General features: G+C 39.6%; 1 protein-coding gene across 3 annotated transcripts in view; it reads left to right on the top strand.

Annotated features, from left to right (window-relative positions):
• Window positions 1–10,124: 10,124 nt before the first annotated feature.
• RNF13 (ring finger protein 13) overlaps window positions 10,125–12,748 on the top strand; it is a 165,179-nt gene continuing 162,555 nt past the window's right edge. For 2 of the 3 annotated variants that reach the window (XM_045503296.1, XM_045503293.1), the window contains exon 1: window positions 10,125–10,899. The gene's annotated coding sequence lies outside the window, so the exon portion shown is untranslated. The remainder of the gene's footprint in view (window positions 10,900–12,748) is intronic. The other variant, XM_045503294.1, reaches the window with a different exon arrangement.

The raw sequence follows: 12,748 nt of genomic DNA, 5'->3' as shown, positions 1-12,748 counted from the left end.
CCTCATATTATTCCTGATTCATTTAAGGTATAGTTTTACTCAGTTTGTTTCTGTTTTTATTTAAGATCAAGACCTGAGCTGAGATTAAGAGTCTGACACTCAACTGACTGATCCACCTGGGTGCCCCAGGTTTTTTTTTTTTAAAAAGTAATATATTATTATTTTAATTTTAACTGAAAAAGCAATCATGCAGGTTTAAGCAATCCTAAAACACCTAGATGCATTGAGTTAAATATAGTGCATCTTTGTAAGTGCACGGCAGAGTTTGCAAGAAAGTAAGGGATACCCTCCTGGGTCAACCAAAGAGGGAACTAAAAATCAGACTTTACAGTTTCTTGAATTTGCTATTTAGCAAAGAAAAACGTGAAAAGAAACGATAGATTAAAGAGAATGGACTCAACCTGTAAAAGGAACAGATGCTTTAGAAGTTTGGTCTGGGGATTTCCAGCATTACCTGGCTACTTGCTGGAACTTTAGAATCTTGGGCCCCACCACAGACCTACTGAATCAGAATCTGCAGTTCCACAAACTCCCAGGTGTTCTTATGTATAATAATACATAAGCACTGGCTTTGAGAAGCACTGGCTTACGTGACATCATAGTGGAGGAATACTAGGAAGATTTCTCCTGCCAAGTTTTTCCTCTCATTCATTATAGTATCTAAAATTTCAGTTTCACTTAAGGTATGCTAGTTTTCGAAGCTAACATAAAATATATACCTTTAAGAAAGCTAACGGGGCGCCTGGGTGTCTCAGTCGGTTAAGCGTCCGACTTCGGCTCAGGTCATGATCTCGCGGTTCGTGAGTTCAAGCCCCGCGTCGGGCTCTGTGCTGACAGCTCAGAGCCTGGAGCCTGTTTCAGATTCTGTGTCTCCCTCTCTCTCTCTGACCCTCCCCCGTTCATGCTCTGTCTCTCTCTGTCTCAAAAATAAATAAACGTTAAAAAAACAAAAATAAAAAAAAAAAAGAAAGCTAATACTCTTGTATCATTTATTTAAACATTTTCTCAACGACAGCTGGAAACAGCTTTGGAGATCAAAGATAGATAAATTTCAGGTGTTGGAGAGTGAAGGACAGGCTCAGATAAGGAGTACTTTATGCAGAGATAGAATATGATAAAGTTGAAGAACAAGAGACTGCATTACTTGCCCAAGATCCCCCAGGAGAGTTATCTGCGTCCAACCTGGAGCCCTCTTTCTCATGTTATGCTGGCTACTTATGGTTCATCATTTCAGTTCAGAACTCAGGCTCTGATATGGATGGGCTTCATTCAAATCCCAGTTCCAGAGCCTGAGAGGTCTATTCCAGTTCTCACTAGCTGCATGAGTTTGGATGAGTTATTTAATTTCTTTGAACCACAGTTTCCTGATCTGTAAAAATAAACACATTAGTAGAACCTACATTGTCATGAGGATTAATCAAATAATGTATAAAAAACTTAGTACAGTGTTGCTGCTACCATTATTATTATTATTTAGGGGTGCAGGGGAACAAGGAAAAGTCTGGGAATATTTTGAGAGCACCAATCACCTGGGAATCAAGAGCTAGACATGGGAAATAGCAATATTGAAAAGAATGATTTGAAAGTCTTGAGACTAAAGTTGCCTAATTAGACATTTTACTTGGTCCTGAACATGAAGAGACCAATGAATAATCAATAAAATCATTACAAAGTAACAGAGAAGGAAGACTAAGTAAAAGAAGGAAAGGCTAAAAATGGCAATCAATTCTAGCAATTCTCATATGGTATATATCTTTTTTACATTACAGTAAAACCTTGGTTTGTGAACATAATTCGTTCTGGAAACATGCTTTAATCCAAAGCACTTGTATATCAAAGCGAATTTCCTCATAAGAAATAATGGAAACTCAGATGATTCATTCCACAACCTAAAAATATTCATATAAAAATGATTATAATGCTATAATACAAAAAAATGAAGAACGTACAAAATATAAAGAAAAATAAACAAATTAACCTACACTTACCTTTGAAAAGTGTCTGGAGCGAGGGAGGCAAGAGAGAGGAGGGTTACTGTGTAAGACGACTTTCTTTTTATTTATTAAAATTTTTTTTAACATTTATTTATTTTTGAGAGATAGAGCATGAGCAGGAGAGGGGCAGAGAGAGAGGGAGACACAGAATCTGAAGCAGGCTCCAGGCTCTGAGCTCTCAGCACAGAGCCTGACACAGGGCTCGAACCCATGAACTATGAGGTCAAACCTGAGCCAAAGTCAGAAGCTTAACCGACTGAGCTACCCAGGCACTCTAGGATGACTCTCACTATCACTAATGGAATCACTGCTCTCTATTAGCTCAATGGAATCTTTTTCTGCATGGGGGCCATCATATACGCAGTATTAATAAACTCTTATATATTGTATTTAATGTAACTGGCAATAAGACAGCAGAGGAAATGGTCTATCCTCAGGCAGCCTGACCTAGAATGAAGCAAAGCTTACTAAGCTTACTCTTGTATGGAAAAGCAAAGAACTGTCCGTATGTGCTTTGAAGTGACAAAAAATACACTAGTGCCAGTTGTGGGCACCTTCCAATGTTCTGAAAAATCACTGATATCTGCCAAACACTGTGGCCTGAGACTGAGCATCCGAATATGGGCGATGATCACCCACAATCCCACAATGAGAGAGAAGAACCATTGGCTCATTTGTGACCCGGTGACGTTCAGCATCACGTACTACATGTATTGAAAGACATCACTTGTTTATTTAAAGTTAAAATTTATTAGAAATGTTTGTTTGTCTTGCAGAACACTCACAGAACAAGTTACTCGCAATCCAAGATTTTACTGTGTCTGGTTATTATGACTAACATACCTAGTGCTTTAATTGGATCATTTGAACGCATGGCAAGAGTAAGTAAGCAGTTCTCCCACTCTTTAGTTTGGGAAATGAATATGCTAGGAGCAGATGCATTTCATGAAATTGCCGAGATTGATAAGATTTAACTACAATCAGGATAGAATCCAGGAGAATTTCCAGACTATGGGGCTAGTCACCAGATGCAAAGTCTCTTTCAAGGAAGTAAAATTGTGGACTTAATAGCCAGCATAAATTCATGCTTGATACAGGAAATAATCAGTGAACAGAAAAGAAAACTATTATGAGGAAAATAAGCAGTACTGGGAGAAATAGCAGTGCTAAAACACAGTTTATTGTCAACATAACTGAAACAGAACAAATAGTAGGCTAATTACGTATCATTTGTTTGTTGGAATGTTTTATATCAATACAGAACTTTTAAGTTAAATTCTAACTTTAACCACTGCCCTCTTTAGTAAAATTAAACACATTGTCCTTGTCCCTTCCCTTCTGCTAGCACATGCTGTTGTCTTGTCCCCTGTAGTGGCTAAATTGTGGAGAACACTTACATTTGCATCAAAGCCCTGCATATTGGGACAGTGCCATCTCAGATCTCCTGTATCCTCATCTTTTCTGCTCAGTGCTTCCCATTCTGTGGACTTTCCTTCTCTTCCTGAAAAATGTATTTGATTTTGCAATCTGCAAGAAAGTATTGAGGGAGAGGACTTATCAAATGTGAGGTATCATTGGCTGACAGTTAAATCTTTTTGATTCCAAAGAAAATAATTAATTTAGGAATTTAAGATACCATTGTAAGGTTTCCATGTGGAAAAAATTGGGGGCCGAAACCAAGCATTACTCAAAAGATGATATGTAGGTGACCAACTGCTCGACTTATGCTACAGGCTAGCTCTAAATGTGTTTTATTTAGTTTAGTAGTTTTATTAAAATGCTGCAGAGGAGGCTGCTCGTTATAGATGATCTCAAACGTTCTTGTGTATTTAATGCTACTTTTACAACTGTGTTTTCTAAATTTATACCTCCTGTTGTACCACTCTTACTTTTATTCAGATGCCTACTGGACATCTCCACTTGGATATCATAATCTTAACATGTACGAAAGCGAGCTTGTGCTTTTTGCTCCCCAAATTTTGTTTAACTTCATCAACCCAGGTTTCTCTAGGTCATAAATGGTACCGCCATCCACCCAGTTGCTCAAACTAAAAACCTTCATTTGTCACATCCATCAGTGAATCTTCATAATTTGATCTCCAAAATATATCTTCATTCCGACCATTTCTTTTTGTCTCTTCTGCTATCACTTTGATTCTGGCCATTATTTTCTTCTTGGATTATTGCAACAATCTCCTAACTGGTTTCCTTGTTTTCACTCATGTCTTTCTTCAATCTATTTCTTATGTAATTGCAGGGGTGGTTCTCTGCTTGAAATTCCTAATTAACTTTAGGATGGAATTGGAACTTTTACTATGGTCTACAAACCTTTGTATCAGTGACTTTCAAATTTAAGAATCACTTGGAGAATTCTTGGCCTGATTCTCAGCCTGGGCCCGAGAATATGAATTTCCAACAAACTCCCAGATAGGTCTGATTCGGCCAGTCAAGGGCCATACCTTGAATAGTAATGCCCAACTGCAACCTAGTCTACCACTCTTCCCCTCCCTCACTACATCCCAGCCCTACTGGCTTCCTTAGCCACAAATGTGCTCCACTTGTTCTAGCCTCAGGACCTTTGAACATGCTGTTCAATTCTTTCTGAGTGCTCTTACTCTGCCTTTATTCTATTTTCTTTTGATAATATCACCGCAATTACTTACTTTTCTCTTTTGGTGTATGATCTGATGGGATAGTTAATTAAGGCACCCTGATCAGGGATGAATCTGTGTCACAAGGTAAGCCAGTGGAAAGCTCCTTTCCTGGGATTTGAACTGAAAGCAGAGTGATAAAAAATGGCTGGAGTAGTACTGCCAGGATGAGAATGTTAATTCTACGGGACAATTAGAGCTACTGGTTATTGATCTTTACGAGAGCGTACTTCAGGCATCCTTTTAATCCTGTGAGTATCCCCATAGCCTTTAAATAAATTGCCTTTTTAAACTTAAATTGACCGGAGTTGGCTCCTGTGGTTTTCAATGTAGGAATCCTCATTCTTTATTTATTTATTTTTTTTTATTTTATTTTTTTTTTTTAAATTTTTTTTTTCCAACGTTTATTTATTTTTGGGACAGAGAGAGACAGAGCATGAACGGGGGAGGGGCAGAGAGAGAGAGGGAGACACAGAATCGGAAACAGGCTCCAGGCTCTGAGCCATCAGCCCAGAGCCTGACGCGGGGCTCGAACTCCCGGACCGCGAGATCGTGACCTGGCTGAAGTCGGACGCTTAACCGACTGCGCCACCCAGGCGCCCCGGAATCCTCATTCTTTAAATCTCATCTCATGTTGTCTTTTCAGAGAGGTTTCTTTGACAGTCTTGTACAGTATGGGTCCCTCCTTTAATTCTCAAATGTTTTTTCTGCATATATCAAGGTAATCTTATAGCTCTTTACTTTTAATATATTAATGTGGTGAATCTTAATAAATTTTATAATGTTATCTTCAGGAATAAATACTATTTTGTCATCGTTTTTTGTTTGTTTGTTTGTTTGTTTGTTTGTTTGTTTTAAAGCTTTGCTAGTTTTAGTTTACCACTGTTTTATTTGGGATTTTTTTGTATGAATTCAAAGTGAGATTGTCCTGTTATTTTTCTTGTACTGTCTTTGTTCAGTTTTGATATCAAGGTTATATTATCCTCATGGAATTAATTGAATAGCTTTCCCTTTTGATTCTATGAAACTGCATGAAAATTTTATTACCTATTTTTTGAAGGTATGGTAAACTCATCTTTAAAACTTTCTGGAGTTGATTTTTATGGGAGAGGGCTGTAGATTTTTTTTAACAGTTTCAATTTTCTTAGTCTTCTTTGGTTTTCTACATCTCATGTGTTTCAGAAGTTAAAGCTTTTTTCTAGAAATTGTCCATTATTTTTTCATATTTATTATTCTAAAGTTCTTTATAGTATTCTCTTAAAGTTTGAAAAATTACCAACTCTGTCTATAGTTGGAACCTAATATTATATTCTAGACATAAAACATGGGTTATAGGCCACTGATTCTTTGATATTTGTTGATATTTGCATTACAATAAGTATGCTGCTATTTGGGAAAAGATCCCATGTGTGCTTGAAAAGAATATTTATAGGGCTCTCTGTAGGTTTCACATGTTGTCTAAATATTCATCATTTACTTAAAATGCTGTATAAAATTCTATTCTGATTATGGATTTGCCAACCCGTCCTTCTAAGTTTGTCAATTCTTGCTTTAAACATTTTGAGATGTTTCTAGATGCATATTGGTTCATAATGGTAATAACTTCTTTGCAAATTTTTCTTTTTGTCCTTATTATTAAATAGTTCTATTTATCCTGATAATAATGCATTTGACTTTAGGCCTGTTTTTTTGCCTCTTGACAGTAATACAGCTATATCAACTTTCTTTTGCTTGTTAATGGCTTTGCATATCTTCCCCTTCCTTTTATTATCAACCCTTTGGTGTCCTTTAAGTTTTAGTTACTATATCTTGTTAAAAAAGAATATAGCTGACAATCTGTCTTTTAACTGAGAAGTTTGCCCCATTTACCTCTTTAAAATTTTTTTTCTTGAAGTTTATTGTTTATGTTGAGAGACAGAGAGAGCGATAGGGGGAAGGGCAAAGAGAGAGGGAAAGAGAGAGAATTCCCAAGCAGGTTCCACACCATCAGAGCGGAGCCCGATAAGGGGCTTGAACCCACGGATCTCGAGACTGTGACCTGAGCGGAAAACAAGAGTCAGACACTTAGCCAACTGAGTCACCCAGGTGCTGCCTCCCCTGCCTCACCATTTACCTCTTTTAGAGGGTGATTAATGTATTTCTTGTGCCTTGTGTTGTATTGTCCATTTATAATACCTACAATATGCTCCTTTCCCACCTCATCTTTCCTGCCAGTGGAGTAATTACGTATGCTTTATTCCCTTTTGACATCTACTGGTTTGAAAATTATACTCAATTTCTTGGCTTTCCATATGTTCTTGCATCTTACCCTTTTCTTTTGGGTTCAGTTGTTGACTTCTTGAAGACATCCTCTAGAAGTTCTATCAATAAAAGTCTCTTAAAAGTAAATGCTGTTTTTCCTCTGAAAATGCCTTTACTTTGCCCTCACATTTAAATGATGCAATCAGCATACAATTCTAGGTTGACAATTGTAATTATTTTATTTAAGTATTTGAAGATATTATTTCATTGACTTCCAGGGTTTTTGTTGTTGTTGTTGCTATTGAGAAAGTCAGCTGCCATCCTTTGTTGTTGTTGTTTTGTTGTTATTTCAGAACTTCTGTTTTTCTTTTATCTTCTTTAAATTTCACTACAACGTACCTGCATGTGAATTTATTTTGTTTCTTTTGTGTGTGTGTGTGTGTGTTTCTTTAGGGTATAGTCCCTGGGTTGGAATTGCTGTGTCATAGAAAATGTTCTTTTTCAGCCTTTCCAGATAATGCCAAACTGTTTCCCAAAATGACTGTCTCAAAGCACACTCCTGAGTTCTTCCATTTTATTAACTTTATGTCACACAAATTTTTGCTTGCTTATTTTGTAATAACTTTGTTAGCAAATAGAGGAAGACTGCTTCTCAGTGTCCCAAATAAGAAAGGTAAAGTTGAAATTGTATGTCATTCATCTTAGGTAAAGAGAGAGAGAGAGAGGGAGGGAGAGAGGCAGGCAACTCACCCCAAGGGAAACAACCACCAGATCATTTATAAGGCATTTAACTTGATGTTTATTTATTTTTGAGAGAGACAAAGCATGAGTGGGAGAAAGGCAGAGAGAGAGAGAGAGGGAGACACAGAATCCGAAGCAGGCTCCAGGCTCTGAGCTGTCAGCACAAAGCCCGACGCAGGGCTCGAACTCACGAACCGTGAGATCATGACCTGAGCCGAAGTCGGACGCCCAACCTACTGAGCCACCCAGACACCCCAATAAGGCATTTAACTTGAAACAGACTTTTTTTTTTTTTTTTGGTCTGACCTTTTTCAATTCCCTTGAAAATAAATAAAATAAGCATTGTTGAAAAACCTTTCTGACTGATACTTGTCTTTTCGTGTTCTGAACTTTTCACTATATATCTTACAAGATGAACTTATTCATTAGTTTGGAATCTGGTAAAGATTTTGGAATCTTAAAAAAAAAAAAAGAATTGGGAGTCTTTTCTAAATGTTGGCCCAAAACTCCCTAGAACAGTTTTAGTTATGTTTTGTACTTTTTCAAATGTGCCTACTCCTACATATATGAACTCCTATGGATTTTTTATGGATTCCATTCCTTATCACAGTAATAATTTTATTTTCTTTTCAAAATGAAAATAGGTTTTATTCTGATTGTAAAATTACCATTTGTTTTCTGACTCTAAATATAATAAGGTTGAGAATCATCTTAACGTTTCTAGTTGATATCAGCGCTTAAAGACACTGCCTGCATTCTTTGCACTAGAGAGAACTACTTCTAAGCCATTTTAGACAATTAGGCATTTGGGTATCTTGTCTTTTTAGTTGTTGTTGCAGTCTTATAATATTTTTGAGGTAGGAAATACTACAATTTCACATGGTATCTGTTTCTACTTTTAGGAGGATGTAAAAAAAAAACCAAACAAACTGTGAGATACGAAGTCCTAAAAGCTAATTTTCCTTTATTTGTTTTTTAATATACAGAGATAATTAGTAACTATTAGTATCATGTGCCATATTAACACTTCATGTTCTTGAAAACTATATAAGATATCTATCCATCTTGCTGTCTAACCTACTTTTAAACAAATTGGTATGTTTTCCCAATCTATTTTCTTCCAATTTATCTTCAGTCAGCACAATGGGGAGAATAATTGCTTCTGCAGACAATAACTGCATAATTCTGCATAAATGCAGTACAGCTCGCACATTACCTTGTTCATAACTAGAAGAACTATACCTGTTGTGATCTGAAGAGGAGAATAAAGTCAGATTAAAATGATCTATACTAAAGGTGCTTTTATTTAAGAAATAAAGCTATTTTTTTAACATGTAAAATGTGGACAATATTATTTTTTGCTTTTTTTGATGTCGTTCAAGAACTCTGATTTAACATAAAACCAATTTGAGATAATTTAATAAAATGCTTATAGATATTGTGGCTATGTTTGCATTTATTACACTAGCCTTTATGTAATATTTCCAATTCTGATTTTCTGTTTGTTCCCCCCTCCCTTTCCTTCCCAATTCTGATTTTTATTTATGACTTTCTTTAAAATAAAATATATATTTTTTAATGTTTATTTATTCCTGAGGGACAGAGCACAGGAAGGGGAGGGGCAGAGAGAGAGATACAGAATCAGAAGCAGGCTCCAGGCTCTGTGCTGACAGCCGGTAGTCTGAACCCACAAACCAGTGAGATCATGACCTGAGCCAAAGTCAGACATTCAACCAACTGAGCCACCCACGTGCCCCTTTATTTATGACTTTCTTAGAGGTAGATCTGTGTATTAAGTATTGAATGTCTTCATAACTAATGAAAATCAAAGAATGTATAGAATATGTACCCATAATACATAAGAGAGCCGTTGAATTCTATTTTTAAAATTTTTTGTGTTTAAATTTTGAGTACATAATATTCACAAGATTCAAAATTCAAAAGGCATACACAGTAGGGAAAGTTTTCCTCCCATTCTTTTGTCCCAGCCACGCAGGTATCCCGAGGGCAATCAAGGTTACAAGTTACATCAGTGGTGTTCTACAGGTGGTTCTTTTGGTGATAACCCCCTTTAGTCCCTCCTATGTTGAAAAGATGAGGTTGAAGAATGTGAAGCCTGTAATGGATTTTTAAAGGGACATTATTTTGAAGCAGAAGCAGGACCAGAATTTAGGTTTCCTGGCATTCTTTGCCGTAAGCACAGTGCCTCTTTAAAGTAGCTAGTTGGTAACTGGTTAATCAGTGAGGATGTTCCAATCCAGGTAATTTAAATTTCAAAGTAGCTTGGTTTAAGATTGGAATACTCGGGTCCGAAGGTTAATCAGAAGGGCGGTAGGAAGAGTTTTTTTGTTTTGTTTTTGGCTCGCCAAAAGGAGGCTCGGGTTTTAAAAGGCTGACCTAGGGCTTAATCACACGGTTTGACTTTTGCTGAGTCCCGGGGATGGCGCGTGTCAGGCCCGGAGTGCTGACGTAAGCACGGCTCGGAGCCAGGCGTCCGGGTACTCGCTTTCAGCCTTCAGTCTGCTCGCATCTCTAACAACGCGACCCGGACTCTTATCTAAGGCGTTGGTGGGACTTGATCCCATCCATCGGATCTCAGCCTGGACTCCATGCAGTGGGGATGAGGTTTCGTCCTCGCCCCTTCAGCCAGTCGGGTGAGTGTGGTGCAGGGAAGAGACTTAACAGTGCCAGAGCCAGCCCCGCCCAGGGGCAGCCCGCCAGCTGGGTCTCGGGCTGCTTCGTCCCAAAGCCAGAGCGGACCAAGCCGGCTGGCCCTGGCCGCTCCGTATGGTCCCCTGCTGACCCCACAGCCTCCACGCCTGGGGACGAACAGTGGGTGGTAGGCTTTCACAGCCAATCCCCTCCGCCAGCCTGCCCCTTCCCCTGCCAAAAAGCGGATCCTTCAGCTGCGCTGCAGAAGCACCCCCCACCCCCTTCCCTTCCTTTCCCGGGAAGACCGATCACGCGGCCAAGACGCCACTCCACGAACTGGGCTTTTCTCCCTGCCAGCTGGAGCAAGCAGCGAGACGCTGTGTGAGAGTGGGAAGGGCCTTAGCAAACAGCTCTGTGGCCCAATGGTTTTTCTTCGTCTTCGCGTGCCGGCCAATGAGGCCCGCGAGGCGGGACTTCCGTCTAGCCTTGGTGTTGTCGTCCCCACTTCGATTCCGGCTGTGGGGGTCGGTGCGGATATTCAGTCATGAAGTCAGGGTAGGGACTTCTCCCGCAGCGACGCGGTGGGCGAGCCTATTTGTATTGCGGGGCCGGGCTTCCAGGTAAGAGCCTCTCTGGCCTCTCGGCGGCCGGGCAGGGGATTGATTCCTTTGGGGCCTGGCGGGGGAACACACCCCCTCACCGGCCCTCCGTGGCGGCCCAGCTGCTGAGGTCTTTGCTGCTCCTCCCCAGGCTGGGTGCGGAGGAAATAGGCTTTTTGCAAAAGGTAAAACAAAAACAAAAACAAAAACCCTCTGCCCTCTGACGTCAGATTCCCGCTCTCCCCCACCCCCACCCTTTGAATTTGTGTGTAAAGTTGTTGTATTATCTGTTTGGCTTCTCACATTCCCATCCTGCGGTGGCAGGAGCCTGGGAAGATGTTTGGAAGGCTTCTCTTGGTCAGTCACCTGCCGCAAAGTCCCCGGGTGATATCGCTTGACTACAGTTGCGGGGACTATGTAGCCTTTGAAAAAAGGGGGGCAGTCACCTCCCTTCTTTGTAACCTTCCTCCACCCCCGACTGGAAGCTCAGATTGAAGGTGGGACGCGACTCTACTAGGGACAGATTCCATGTCCCAGTCCTCTTAAAGCCAGCAGCTCTACCAGGGTACTTACGGAGTTGACCTGCACTGATGTAAGAACTCTGTCCCAGTGAGGGAGTGGGCAGACACAAAAGCCAAGCTATCCCAGAAGCATTCAAGCAACTTAAGTGGCAGCCACTGAGTGTTCTCTGCTAGTTTTTGGTGAATTCCTTTATTTTGTCCTAATCTGGCAGGAGTAAATTTCCAAAATTATTGTTTCATCCTCCGTTTCAGCACCGTGGGCAGCTGCTCAGGTTCGTTTCTGTAGCCCCAAACTTGCCCTGAGTGTGAAATGTTCCTCAGTGATGCAGCAGGAACAGTGAAAACTAACGCATTCCTTTCAACAATGATCTGTTGTTCTCCAAGGAGAACATCTGCAGTTTTTGATACAATATAAATAACTAAGATGGGTGTGCCTCCAAAGGGTTGTAGTAGAGAAATAGATCAATTCAAGATTTAAAGGACTTTCAAGGGTTTTATCTTTTTAAGGACAGCTTTTAATGGGTTGGGAAGATTAGTTCCATTTCAGAGAAACACAACTAGACTTGTTGTAGCAGTTAAAAGGAATTTTAAATGGGAGGTAAAAAGTGTAGTGCAGGGGCGCCTGGGTGACTCAGTCCTTGAGCATCTGACTTCTTCCCAGGTCATGATCTCATGGTTGGTAGGTTCCGTGCCCCACATAGGGCTTTTGCGCTGACATCCCAGAGCCTCCTGCTTCGGATTCTCTGTCTCCCTCGCATTATGCCTCTCCCCTATTCACCGCACCCCCCCTCAGTAAACATTAAAAAAAAATTTTTTTTTTTTTTTATTGTAGTGCAGTATTGTAGTTTGGGGCCCATGGAGACTTATTAATGGGTTTTGGAATCAATTTAGCACATTGACATTAACATTAGAAAGAGAAAAAATATCAGAGGACATTCTATGGAGTAAGACTATTCTTTTGAAGCTTTTCTTTCAGTTTTTTAATAAAATATGTGTATATGAAGAGAGTGATGCAAATGTATACCATGTCATTGTGGATTATGGAAGACACTGGATCCCAAATATGGTTGTGTCCAGCTTTCAGCTCTGCTCCTTGCTGATTCTGTGACTTTACCTGTGAGTAAGGGAAGAATTGTAGGAATTTGTTGAAATAAAATGTCTGTTACATAGTTAAGCTTCAAAGTTTTTGGGGGTCTGTTTTTGTTTGCTTGTTTCGTCTTTGAAACGATTGGGTAGGAGCTCAGTTATTTCCAAGTCAGGAATGACAAGTGTTTTATTAATATGTGTATTTTTAACTTTGTCTTTATCTGAAGCCAGCCAGCGTGGTATCACCATATGTAGTAGTAAAT

This window comes from Leopardus geoffroyi, chromosome C2 (assembly GCF_018350155.1).
Source record: "Leopardus geoffroyi isolate Oge1 chromosome C2, O.geoffroyi_Oge1_pat1.0, whole genome shotgun sequence".
Lineage (NCBI taxonomy): Eukaryota > Metazoa > Chordata > Mammalia > Carnivora > Felidae > Leopardus > Leopardus geoffroyi.
Note: the sequence above shows the minus strand (reverse complement) of the source record. Positions and strands in the feature narration are given on the sequence as shown.